Genomic DNA, 14,532 nt, shown 5'->3' with positions numbered 1-14,532 from the left:
CAAGAAAATATAGCAACAGTGATCGCAATGAGAAAGAACAGTAACGGATGCTAGACTTTACGGTAACAACTAGACAACTAATTTTCATTTTCTACCTAGAACTATATTTTTCGATTGTGGTAAAAAATGAAAATAGCTAAAGACTAAAAATTTCTCTCAGTGTACTGTTATAAAATGTCGTTGATCGTTCAAGGGTGGAAAATTCTTTACGTACATACAACTGAACTCCATTATTTTCTCCGTAAACGTATTTTATGGGTGTGTCAAATTATATTACGCTTACGTGCATGCAACTTAAACTATCGTATTATGTTACAAACAAATATTGACGAAAATGTGTGCAGTGACGCGTTACTGACACCGATATCTGCTTCGCCTCCTGCTGTGCCTGCAGTCCCTTCGAAAATACGGAAATTACACGTGGGTTGAATGTGCGCGTGTTGCGGGCAGGAACATGTGCGGGAAACTGGTGAAAAACCTGGACCCTGCTGTCGGGAACAGGCTTTAGGGAGAGCGAGTGAATTGCCTGTGGGAAAAGGGGAGCCAGCCGCAAATATTTACTCTTACTTGCTAGCGCGCCGTGTTAATTTCGTGTTAATTCAATGCTAAATAATCCCGCATAGCTGCAGCCAGCATCCTTTAAGCTTGGTCCTCTTCGATGAGACGGCTGTGCGGATGTATTTTATTCTTATACAGTCAGGCAAATCTCGACGCCTAATTCCGAATTATTCGGTGACGAAACTTGAAGTAAAAGAAGCAAACTTTGAAGAAAAAAAAAATCCCAGGACTTGAGGTTTCGAAATGAATATTCCGAAAATTCGAGTTACGATGTAGAGTAAAGTTTCGAAAAGTAAAATTCCGATAGAGCAAAATGCCGAAGAACAAAGTTTCGATGGAGTGAAATTTCGCAAATTAAAATATACTTGCGCAGCGTATTTTTATTCGGATAGCGGGTGGGAAAAATGAGAAAAACCGAAAATCACAATTACCAGAATTCGGTAAGTAAAAATATCGAAAGTCCGAAACAAAGAAAGATCAAAGTGGTGAAATTTTATCAAATCAGAAATTCACATACTTGATAATCTTTGACCGCTCGAAATTTCGATGCTTCAGATTTAAAATTTTCTCATTTTCGCACTTTCGGAACTTTGAGCATCGAGTTTTGGACCATTCGAGACGTTGATGTTTCGTCAAAGGTTGATCGAATTTGGCGCTTTCGGAACTCTTAAAATTCGCAATTTCTACCCCTCCCCCCGTAGGCTGCGCATCTTCATTCATGAATCTACGTGAACTTTTACTTGGTTAAAAATTTACGACTCTGGGCAATTAAGCAGGCCACAAGCGGTACGTAAAGAAAAAATTTCAGCAATGTTTCAATAGAATTTAACCTAGATTTTTCTTATCGCCAAGAAGATATACATCGAATAGCTATAGAATTAAGGTCGTGGTCTGATATGATTTTATTTTTAAATATTCACTCGCTCGCGATAGCGATATACGAATGAGATGTATTTGATACAACCGTTACATCTCTTATCGTCATCGTTTCCTTATCATCGACGAAACAATGGTTTCTTCGTTTTATCAAATTTGATATATATATATATATATTATATGTTATAACATAGTTCCGCGAATAGTGAGTAATACATTTTTGTAATCGGTAAGAACGACAAAAAATTAAACGGCAAATATCGGTAACTGCAGTGCAGGGCGTGGCTTTTCTCAAATCCGGTTGTTAAACTCGACCGTAAAGCACGCAATGCATCCGGTGTTATATTATCGCGTTATAGAGCCATACCTATGTACGCATCAACGTAAACGGAGTTGTATCGATCGAGTAAATATTTGATTCGAGACCGATGATAAGCCATAACTGAGCGATTGTATTCGTATCATTACTTTAGGTTTTTTACCACTGTAAAATATATCTCTTCGGCAGCTGTGGAAATTGTCCGGCAAGATTGGACTGCACGTTTATTCGTTTGAAATCGTTTAAAAATGTTCGAAAATTTGGTAGATTCGTTCGATTTTACTCAACGATAACTCATTTCAGTCGAAAGATTATTCTCTGGAATCTCTGCACTGAGACACTTTTGTTTATCACATTGACCGCATCGTTCAATATTTAATTACTCAAGATTGCACTGATTTAGATTCTTATCAAAAAACTTTAGCAGTATGAAAAAAGTTTTTTTTAAAATGTTTCAAATTAATTTTCTCAAAAAAAAAAAATAAATAAAAATTTACCCAAGTCATATTATTAAAATTGAATGAATTCATACCAGATGTTTTACCATTCAAAGCAATTTAAAACGACAAATCGATATCTGTAAACTCTTGTTTATACCTAATTCAAGTATTTCCGTTTTGTACACTTTTTGGGAACATCATGGAAATAGCAAATTATAATTCCATTAAATTCACAGCGTCCTCATCTCTTCTCTTCTCTTCTCTTCTTCTTCTTCTTATTCTTCTTCCTCTTCTTTACTTCGCTTATAACTCCGGAACTCCTAAACCGATTTTGACTCCGTTTTTTTTCTGTTGATATACAGGTCTGGACAAGTTTCAGGCTACAGTATCGTTACAACCAGATAAATACTTTTCGAGATGTAAAGATATTTCTAAGCCAAGCCGAACCTGAATTACAAACTTATACGCGAAGGCTGACTAAATAAACTCTTACTGTAGATGAAAAAAAAGTTACGTTCAAGTGTTTTCGAGGTCTCGATGAAACCTACGAAAAATTTTACGAGAACATAGTATCGCTGTGTCGTAAAAGTTTTCCCACAACAAGGCATTTGAACATATTCGCAGGCGAAGCAGCGACTGGCTTTATACAAATCGTCGAACAACGAATCCTGCCTCATACACATATAACATCGCTTCAAGTGGTTGGTGGTGGTTGAACCGAGTCCGTATAATACAGACGATAGTCGTCGTCCTCGTTTTCTTCATCAATTTAAATCAGACCCACGCGCGTTGGCAGCTATATAATATAATATACGATATATGTTGTGTGTGTGTGTTTATATATATATATATAATATATATATATAATATATATACACTGTATATATGTGTGAATAATTCTTAGAACGCGACGATCCTATCGGCGTGATTTTTGAAACGTTCGTTACCCTGTCACGATTCATCTATGTCAGAAGAGGTGGTTATACGCCGATAGTCATTTGTCAGGGATGAGAGGCGTATCATTGTTGAAACAGTTTTATTTAATTTTTTTTATTTTTTTATTTATTATTTTTTATTGCATCACTTCCCTCTCTCCGTACTTTCATTATAGTTTCTCATCCTTCCTTTATGTACGCTTACCTGGAACAACAATAACCACCCGCCTTTCACGGTAACTCGCACAAGGTTCTCTCACCTCTTCGATCTTCTTACGCGGATTCGGCCGCCTTCGCGTTTCGTACCGGCTTTCGATACGTATTTTACTTAAACGGAGATCATTTGAAATTTTTTATATTTTGTTACGCGTTGTGTATCAAGTTTGTGTGCATTTTTTCACTGTCTGTTATTATTGCTAGTAACAAAGAATCAGTCGTTGCACTCGAAAGTTTTATCGCCTGATCCAACCTGGAAAAGTGACAATGAACGATTTGAGCGAAGTTACAATCGGCTTTTGATCCGGTCCTTAACCTTTTCAAGCTCTGTCTTTCTGTCTCTAACTAACAATAAGCGCGAGTATATTTCGTCTACATGTTTGTATACATGTACATTGTACAAACGTGTAGATGGTATACATAGACACATAATACGTCATTTTTATTGTACCCGGAGGAATTATTTCTGCACGTGTTTACAATTATACGTTACGTACATTGTAAAGCTTACGAGAATAATTGTTGGACAAATTATATGCGTATAATGAACGAATTCAATACCGTTCATTTAATCCGGCGCATTTATTCAGTCGTGTCAGATTACACCCGATTATGTTGTTCATCAACGACGCAAAAAATCATTGAAATGATTTCGTACATGCAGAGGTAAAGTAGTTTGAAAATCGGCAACAACTTCTCAGTATTGCACAATTATCTTCTTATTTATTGAAAACAATAGGTGTTCGGTGTTGATTTTTTTACGACAAAACTTGATTGTTCATAATGATGCTGTACTGTATAATTGGACGGGTTAAATGCAAATTACGCGTTTACACTGCAGCAAATATGTGTGCAAAGTATGTAGAAGAGAGGTGTTCGTACGTTTCATACACGTGCGTGTGTGTCGACGAGCGAAATGCAAAAAGGAAAAAGGTGAAAAACTGAAAAACCGAAGAACAATAATTATAATCATCTTACTCTATAAGGTACAGGATTTAATATTGTGAGTTGTAATACGTAAAACTTGAACAGTGATCGTTTCTTGTCACGCGAGGCAGATGCGTGCATCCATTTTGCATTATCTTTACAGAATATAAACGCGTATATCGATAATACCTAAACATGACATTGATATTATAATTTCTATGCGTACCTCGTATTAAATCTTCGTTATACGTACGGCTTCGACCGAAATCTTCGGATCTCTACGAGTATTTTTATTCCGCGGCAAACGACTCCATAATCACTCTGCCAACTCATTGTTGAAAGGGTGGAGTATTTATTTAATTTTTTAATTAATTTTTTCTAATCGTTAACAAGCGCCAGTTCTGTATAAAACGCGCCCATAACGTGTTTGCGATTTCTCTTTCAGCAAAATTACGATGTACGTAAATTAAAGAAATAACCGGTTATAGATGGTTTTTGCAATTTTTACTTGACACGGCAAAAAAAAAAAAAAAACCGACACGCAAGGAAAATATTTGCAACAAAACTGGTCCAAGCGAGGCAGTGATTTAATTTTCAATTTCTTTGCGACTTTTGGCGTCAAATCGAAAAGACGTAACGCGAAGACAAAGAAAGGAAGCTGCGCTTATTATTATTATTATTATTATTATTATTATTATTATTATACGTTCAAATCTCTTATTAGCATATTCACATACATACCATTTGCATATTATTATACCGTAACTTGCGGTATTGATAATTTTGAAACGGCTAAAATATACATCCTTTATTTTATTTATAATATATTACAAATGTATATCCATATACATACACGTACACGTACACGTATGTTATCCACCTACTTATTTTTATATTTAATTGGAAGTCGGTTCGTGTTTCTTCGTAGGTGAGAAATAATGGGTATCTGGTTTTACTTGTCGACAGTTTGTATCCTCGATAATATATTTTAGGATCCTACGTAGGTCCATATACGTATCATATGTTGTACGGGTCATCCATACTTCGATTTTTTGAGACGTTTATAGATGTAAGTCTGTTATAACTTGGTTGATGATTATCGAAGCCTTGCCTCTGATAAAAATGATAAGTCAAATCGGTGCGCCTATTTATAGAACGTAGAAGAAAAAGGGAATCTTTCTTATTATCTTCTATTTTAATGAGTGAGAATTTACTCCGGCAATATAAGGTATAATACGTAAACCGGCTTTTACATGCATACGCGTAAATAGGTATATTAGGTATGTATGAATAAATAATGTAGAAATACGTACGCGTAATACATTCGATATACGTATAATAAGAAACAAAATAAATTAAATAAATGAAACAGTGGGCTCGATACAATAAGAATTTATAATCACTGCATAAAATCTATAACTTGTGCGTGCTAAAAATGTTGCGAAAACTTTTTTTTCTTTATTCCATTTTTTCATCCTTTTTCATTGTTATTCATTTTTTTATTATATTACCGAACGACGCTTGCAGAGAAAAAGAAAATGAAGGAAAAAACGTGAAAAATCTGTGTTATATACGCATAATGACAATATTAGAGAGTGAAAAATAGAAATACGTTTTATAGTGAAACAAATTTGTCGAACATGTATTTTTCAACCGTAACGTGACGTCATAGGCTCGTTTTCCTCTTCACCGATACCATCTGACCCAAATCCTTGGTCAAAGAGAAGGACCTCCTCCCCCTTCTTCCCCATCCATACTCACGCGCATGTGGTATCTACGTACGTACGAACACCATAGAGATAAACCGCAGCGTATCAGTAACGTACAGGGTACAGCTGATGATGCGAATTGCGTTTCGAATGCTCATATTGCTAAGTATTTCCTATCTTTCATACGTACGACTATACATATAAAAAAATGAATACTTAATAATGTCTGTGTGTGTGTAAGGATATCAGCTCGCGCAAATTCCATTCTTGCAGAACCATGCGAAAACAGCTCGCAAGCAATTATTTTGTTTTTGGTTGGGAGGGGGGGGTAAAGCATGATTTTGCCTGTCGAAGCACGTTTAGGTTCGGATATCCGTTAGACATTGTAAACGCGTAGTTTTCGGCAACGGCAAAATCGGTGCCTGTCTTGAACGTGTCGGGGAGCGGACGGTTTGAGAGGTGGAAAAGCGCGTATCTGTTTCTTGATTTTCAGTTACATTCGATTCGCGAATGAGAGAAGTCGTCGACGTATCGGGAGTATATTGTTCGTTGTACGCGATTTACTTGTGCAATAATAATAATAACAATAATAATAGTGATATACAAGTACGACCGTGCGAATGATATAATATATAATTATGCCGTTAATCATAGTGCGCGAGAGTTATTTGCGAGCGATTATTACGCGATAATATTGCAACGCTTGTTTTTGTGTTTCGTTTTTTGCGAATGAGAATTTTTATTCGGTTGTCTGTTCGTTTTTATTTGTGTTTTTTTTTTTTTTTTTTTTTTTAATTTTGACGATGAGTGAAAGATGAAATGTGGCGAATGTTTTCAAGGAATTGCCAATCTGATCTCGTCATCGTTGTGCGGAATAAAACGACGCGGAAAAGAACCAGTGAAAGAGGTAATTTCTCCGGCCATTGTTTTTTTTTTTTTTTTCTAGTTTTTTGTTCATTTTTTTCTGGTATCGTCCTCAAATTTATGCACGTGTTTGATATACTCCGGCATCTCTTCGTTCATTCATTCATTTTCGGTTAATTGAATTTCACATGCTCCGCGCGTCTGAAATATAACACATATTGCGTGATCATGCAGATGCATGACTCATCCATCCATTCATGTTCCATAAGAATTTCACGAATTGATGCTTGTGATTCTTGTGATTCTTGTTGAAAATTTTCGCTGAATCGTACATTTGTCGTGAACTTCGGTGATCTAATGTCGTTACTACGACTGCATTATTTACGAGATAATGAAAGAGGAGGAAAACTTTTTTTTCTCGCAAATTAAAAATTGATTAATTTAAGGAGGGGCTTTACAGTTCGATTCAATTTATCATAAAAATCAATGGAACGTTGAAAACGGTTCAATATTCACGGTGAAAAGTATTCAGTTATGGATTTATAAAATTTTCGAAAGAATTGCATGTAGTTTTTTTTTTTTTTTTTTTTTCTTCTTATATTTCTATCAAAAACATGTAAAAAATATTTTACAAACACCCACTTGTACAGAATTATATTTTTATGTTACGAACTGAATATTTATCGTACACTAAACCGGATGTAAAATATTGAATTAAAAAAAAAAAAAAAAAAAAAAAAAAAAAACCAAGCTGATCTTTCCCGTATTTTTAACGCGTAGTTGCGCTCACCTTCGAATAATTAATTAACCAACTAATCAATTAATCGAAATAATGCCGATACATACACTCGGTCAGCAGGATTACACCTGTAATCTTTACTCCCGTTTACGGTTAGATTTACGTAGGCTGTCCGGGGTGTGTGTGGGCATCAGGATCGAGAATGACGCGTTGATTCAACGTTCACGGACAAATTCCCGAGTGTCATATTTTTTAATAGATCGCATCATGATCAACGTGCGCGCATTCACGGAGAGATTTAATTATTACGCTTGTTTCCGCACGATTGTTGTTCAATTTTTCGCAATGCCGTACACAGCGTTCCTTCTCTCTCTTCCCGATCCTCGTTTCGTTGTTCCTGATTTTCAATTTTCGCACGGTGGAGGGAAAAAAAAAAACAACAAAAAAAGGAAAAGAAAAAAAAAAAAATTATCGAACGAATAAATAAATCGTATAAAACAGAAACGAAATTTGGCGCGAATCCTACGCCGCTGTTTCCGATGCTGCTGCTGCTGCTGCTGCTTGTACAACGCGTTCCGGAATGCGATCCCGGGTGCAGAAGCGCAAGGCGGGAGGGTGGGCGGCCCTTTTCTGCTCCGGAATCTCTCGATGGGCCATTTTTGGGCCCTGAACCGCCGCCCTTTATTCCCTGCTGCAGTACAGCGTTACATAAGAAAAGAAAGAAACACACGTGCATGACCGCCTGCTTTTCTCATACCTCGAAGCTTCCTTCTTACGGGAGTAAGGGACGGAGGATATGGTGGGACACGTGGTGGTTGTTGCTCGATGAATCACCAAACCGGCCAAAGGCCCGTTTCGTCATCAGCGTCGGAATTTCGGGGCCCCGCATTCCGACACAATTATTGACCAAAATTTGAAATGGAAGTCCTAGGCTTTTGACCCCTTTTTACTTCGTAATTTTACAGTATTTTTATTCACGGCAATGAAATTATATCCGCACACGATATTATTTTTTTTGATAATATTTGCTTTATATCATGGCCTATAACTATTTATGTAATAATTATTCCCGTGATGAAGAAGAGATTGTTGGAATATGTTTGAGTGTCTTTATTTTCTTCTACTCTCTTATGCTGTTCGCATACTCCTCACTCTTATTACTGTTTTTCTCTTCCCCCCCCCCCCCCCCCCCTTTTTTTAAGGGATAGAGAGAGAGAGAGAGTGAAAACTCGATATTCTCATTTATATTTATACTTTCTTAGATTTCTTCGTCTCTGACGTAAGATTTTTCGACCCTATGAACTTCGACGACCACCGGTATAAAAACAAAGAGTACATTAAGCAATTATTTATAATGCGCAAAGCCCTCCGCAGTACCATATTTATTTATCGTTAAACATAACCGAACAAGGCTTGCAATTTTTTTTTTAATTCCAGCATCGGTATAGTTGGATTGGCTTTAAGACGTAACGAGATTGCATTATTGACTGAACTTCGAAATTGGTACAAAAGAAGCAAACCGAAACCAACAATGTTCACTTATATCCGATGCAGTAACAATTTCGATCGCTTTGTTTATCGTGAATTGACGGGATAACGTTACCAATATTTTATTTATTCATTTTCTTTACTCTATGTTTCTATTCAAATTCCCGTTGTTTCATTCACTTGGAAAAATGCATTGGCATACCTCATTACGCGTACGTACACTCCAACGTCTCACGCAGTGTGTAACTCGTGTCGCCGTATAATTACAAGCAAACGCGTGTAAACTTCGGGTACCTTAGCATCATAGTCTTTTATGTATACGCGCAGGCAATCCCCGATGGCATTCCATGTACGCTTAGGCGGTGACTATTTTATTCACACACACACACAAATATTTGCATGTATAATCGATTGGAATTGAAAGAGTTACGAAGTAGTATTACGTATATGTATATACATATCCCAATGAGAATCGCGTTAGTCATCCAGTAAGATACCTTCGGCATCCAGCTACCTATCCTGTACAGGTATATGTATACATTTCGAATATATATATATATATATATATATATATATATATATATATATATATATATATATATATATATATATATATAAATAATTAATATACAGCGAATACGGAAATCGAGGTGTTGGGATTATACGGACAGTATTCAAAGTGCAGTTTGAATCATTGTTTTAATTATTTTAAACCTGTCATCAAGCAGATGAAATTTATCTGATAATTATTTGAAATTTGACTGCAGAAAGTTGTTGACAAGTTGTGTTGAAATAATTAAAGTGGAACGATTGTTTTAGGGGGAAAAAATTGTGTACGTGTTAAAGATTTTGCGAAGAAGTAAAGTTAACGTGATGATATATTTTTAAAATAGTATCATTAACTTATAAGCTTGGAATGAATATGCAGGAGTTTACTTTGCTGAATATGATACATAATTTTTGGCTACATTACGATTTACCGGATTCTAAACTCAATTCTAAAATTGGAAAATTATAATTTTCCCTTGTGAAAAGTGTAAAAAAAAAAAAGAAACAATAAAAAATGTCGACCTGGTTTTTTAAAAATCATATCTGAAACACGGTTTTTCTTTACCGATCTGCAAGATCAAGCCCTTTGCAAATAAAAGTTGAAAAGAAACGACGATTTCGTGCCAAACACTCGAGAAAAAAAAAGATGCACTCCATTCGCGAGTAAAAAATGAACGCCTTTTGCGTAAGCTGTGCCATACATGACTGATCGAGTGTGCGTGTAATACGTTACGCGTTCTACATATATATATATATATATGTATACAGAAAAAAGTTATGACAGACCACCGCTAAGAATGTCTCCCATAAGATTTTCTTTCGAAAGAAACCCATATGTGTCGTTTAAGGGAGGGAGGAGGAAAAAATTTATGCTTATAGGTATACATAATATATGTTACGTGAAACGCAGTGCGCGAGTTTCGCGGGACTAACAATAAAAAGATGGTAAAGGAATTTTTTTTTTTTTTAAACAATCATATAAACAATACGGTGTAAGTAAAAAAAAAAAAAGAAAAGAAAAGAAAGGAAAGGAAAAACGACCGAAGGGAGGTAGAAGAGAGTCGGATAAGTACCAGACCAGCTGTCGTCGACTTACCGCAGACGAATAATGGACAGAGAGACAGACGGAATCTCTCGAGTCCTGCAGAGCAGCAGGGTTCGATGCCCTACAGGAGAGTCATTCCCATTAGACAGTTGTTACGATTCTGTGCGCGTGTGATTTTATATAATGTACAATGGATTTAATGTGTAAGTTTATTACCGAGCATCGAAGAGAACTAATTTCCATTTGCAAGAAAGTTTTCACACCTCAGCTGCGAGTATATTCCGGTTGAATCGGCGATGGGAATCATACGTTCGAGTTTCCGGTTATGAATTTGTTGTCGTTTTCAGCGGCTGGAGAAATGTTCGAAGAGCGGTGTAAACGATTCAATATCATATTTCACGCACCGTGTACGGCGGACGGGAAGGATAAAGACAAAAAAAAAAAAAAATAAACATAAAAAAATAAAATAAAAAGGAATATTTTGTAAGCTCTGAAACAATGTTGTTAAGTCTGTTAGATTTCGAATGATCGTACAGACGTTGCGGAGCTGTACGTGAGATTGGATGAACTGAAATTATTCCTGAAGGACGATTTAAAACGGAATATGATCGTTGGGAGGTTCGATGAATAACGAATTTAAGGCGTAATCTTAGGCCTGAAATAAGATGGTAGGAAGAAGAAGGTGGAGGATGGCGTTTCACCGGCCCGGGGCGACGATGCTCTGGATATGGGAACCTATCATTAGCCCCAGCGAGGATGGACTCCGGTGGCTACACCTCGTAATTAACTCGTACAGTGACCTAACGACGCGTTCGTGTTACATTCGATAATAAAAACAGTATAGTAATAACAAATTAAACGTCATAATCGAAAACAAAAAATAAATAAATAAACAAACAAAGAACGGAGAGAAAAATATTCATCCCGTGCGAAATTCCTCACACTTTATCTACAGAGGTATGTGATGAAAAAACCCCAACAATGAGTTAATTACAGCGTAATTAATTGCGCCTCAGACGCGAATTGAAAATTGTGATCAAATGAATCTTGATTATATAGGGGATTTAATTATTCTGTATATACGATTTTTTTTCTTTTTCTTTTTCTTTTTTTTTTTCTTTTTAACATGAATCTGCTAATATTAATATGCATAGCGTCGGTATTTTTTATTACATTAACGTTCAGCGGAAGTTGTATGAATAAATTTTACCCTAAACAAATTTGCCTGCATTTCATGCCTTGTATAATTTTGCACATAGTTGTAGTCGCGTGCTGGGAATCAGAAAATTAGCAAAAGGTCATCTGCGATCATCTCGATCGCCAGTCTTGGGGTCAGCCGACATTTCTCTTAGTCCACCTCTTTTTCTTTGTGCTTTCTTATCTTGGAAGACTGAAATATATACTCGTGTAATTTTACAAAATCGATTCCCTCGAACTCTACAGCCTCGTGTTACAGAAAATGATTTTTTATTTCTCCTTTTCTTTTTTTTCTTTTTTTCTTTTTTTTTTGGGTAAATTTTATCAACTTCAACTTCATTGGAGGGAAAAAAACAAAATGTCGCCGACTTCGGCCGTGACATGAATCGGTGGATGATGATTGATCGATTTGAATGTTATTTTCAATTTTTTTTTATTCACATTATCTCCGTCAAGTCGGATTACAATTAGACCTACCAGTTTCTCGCCATGCAATTCAATTTTACTAACTTTTTTTCTTACTGCTCGGCTGACCGCCCACGAATAATAAAAAATTACTTCGCAGACGAGACGACCTTCTGCTGTAGTAAAATACCGGAAACTTGGTCTTCGACTCATTGTGTCTGTTTCAGTTTCGTAATTATTCTTCATCATTACTCGCGAACCCAGGTCTGTAAAATTATAATCTACGCAATTTTCCACTTCTTTTTTTTTCTAGTCAGATTAACTAACGAAAAAGCTTTCAAATGACCCTATCAATATATTCAGTTTTAGTTTTGCCTTATACGTGTTGTACGTCAAAACCCGTCGTGCGTGCGTGGGACAATTGGATTATATTACATTCCTAACAGGTGAAGTGAAAAAAAATAAAAACGAAATTGAAATAAAAGACAGTAGCATCGTGGGATGGAGATAACTGTGAACAAGATTATTCGAAATAGGTACTACGGGTATATATAATTATATTGGCCTACAAATTTCGTCTTGTGTAATAGATATCAAATAGAAAAATGTATTTTCTTCTCGCATCTATTTCTATCCGCAATAAAAGGAAATCGTTGCTCCTAGGAATAGCTATTGTGTATAACATTGTAGATACTAACGCCATCGGCAAAGATAAAACTGTTGGTATACGTACATATATTTATTTGTCGTCATGCTCAATGTCTTGCCAACCGGAACTTATACCGTAGCCGTAAGTATTAAACATTTGAAGACACAGACAAACTTTCAAGGGAATTGATCAAGGATTCAAGGCATAATACGCATGGGTAGAGATCGGTACTTGAGATTCGAACAATCGTATGAATTAAGCAGATATAATACAGTGTACACTGTACAAAGTTGGCTTTTTTCTTGAAAATCAATAGGATGGATCTTATTCGTGTGTTTATAATGATTTCCGTATTCAGTAGACTGCAAATTGATGGAATTCATTTCAACTGAATCGTGATAATGATCTCTTGCGTCGTTGTTATAATTTAGAAAAAGATTTCCGATTTATGTAAAAAAAAAGAAGTCATATTGCTGAAGTTAGTAACGTTAACGTAACGAAACATCAGAGAAAAAATCATTGTTGCGCAATTTTCGAACAACTTTGAAGGAGTTGATTTTTGATTTTCGAAAATAAGAATATGGTTTTTTTTTTATCAAGGTTTACTAAATTTCCGACATTGCGAAAGATGCGAAGTAACGATGTTTCCTAAACATGCATCGTTACAGTAACGTCAATAACTTTGTCCTCTTGTGCATTTCTTTAGTGAACGTTAAATTGATGGTTTTACAAAGAGTTACCTAACGCTGGCCGTTGGTCGAAATTTCCACCCTCTCGGCAAATTTTCACCCCTGCCTACAATCAATGTCCGTAATAAAAGACCGATGCTTATGACATACTGCACGCGTTTGCCTTACATAACGTATAAAATCCAACTGAGAAACCTGTTTTCGATGCCACGGTCAGTGCCTGCTTGGTTATATCCTCAACGGAACTCGTGTCCTTCGAGGCGATCCCACGCGAATCGTCGAACACTTGACCAGCCACAGGTATATATGTGTTACGCGATATGTACTGTACCCATACTCACCTTACGTACAGGAACACAACCAAACATTGTACATACCTGATGCTTCAAAAGCAGGACAGTCCTTGTCTGCACTTTCGAATTTGCGGAAGAACAGGGATGGTGCAGGGTATGGTTGTACTCGTTTGTCAGTTACACCAGTGACCAGGGTGTTCATCGGTCTGGAAAAGCAAGAAAAGTTGGTATTCTCAGGTGTGGAACACCCAGCTGACGTGTTGTAGCAGAAATAAATTCAATGGGAGATCGAACCATCTCCATACTGAAACAAATGACAGCGAAGAAGTGGAGGATGACTGCAAATTGGATCCATGAGAAAAACAGTCACTCCGTATCAGATGGAATGCCGCGTTAACTTCCATTGTCACAAAAGTGCCGATAGTCGATTTCAGTATGCTTATTTCACATCGAACCATGCACGAGCATCATTTTCCACAACGTTGTTCACTCTGAATTTACGTTTCTCCGAGTAATAACTTGACTTCATGGATTCGTAAATGCTGGTACTTCGTCTGTTCGACAGGTTGCATTTGGCTCTATGTATATCACAGACCCCCTGTAATTGATCCTTCATTCAAATAAACGATCCGGC

General features: G+C 36.4%; 1 protein-coding gene across 4 annotated transcripts in view; it reads left to right on the top strand.

Moving 5' to 3' along the window:
* LOC124178662 (signal-induced proliferation-associated 1-like protein 1) overlaps positions 1 to 14,532 on the top strand; it is a 68,362-nt gene that overhangs the window by 35,561 nt on the left and 18,269 nt on the right. The window lies entirely within an intron of this gene.

Source organism: Neodiprion fabricii, chromosome 3, assembly GCF_021155785.1.
Source record: "Neodiprion fabricii isolate iyNeoFabr1 chromosome 3, iyNeoFabr1.1, whole genome shotgun sequence".
Classification (NCBI taxonomy): Eukaryota; Metazoa; Arthropoda; class Insecta; order Hymenoptera; family Diprionidae; genus Neodiprion; species Neodiprion fabricii.
This window is presented reverse-complemented; position numbering and strand designations above follow the sequence as displayed.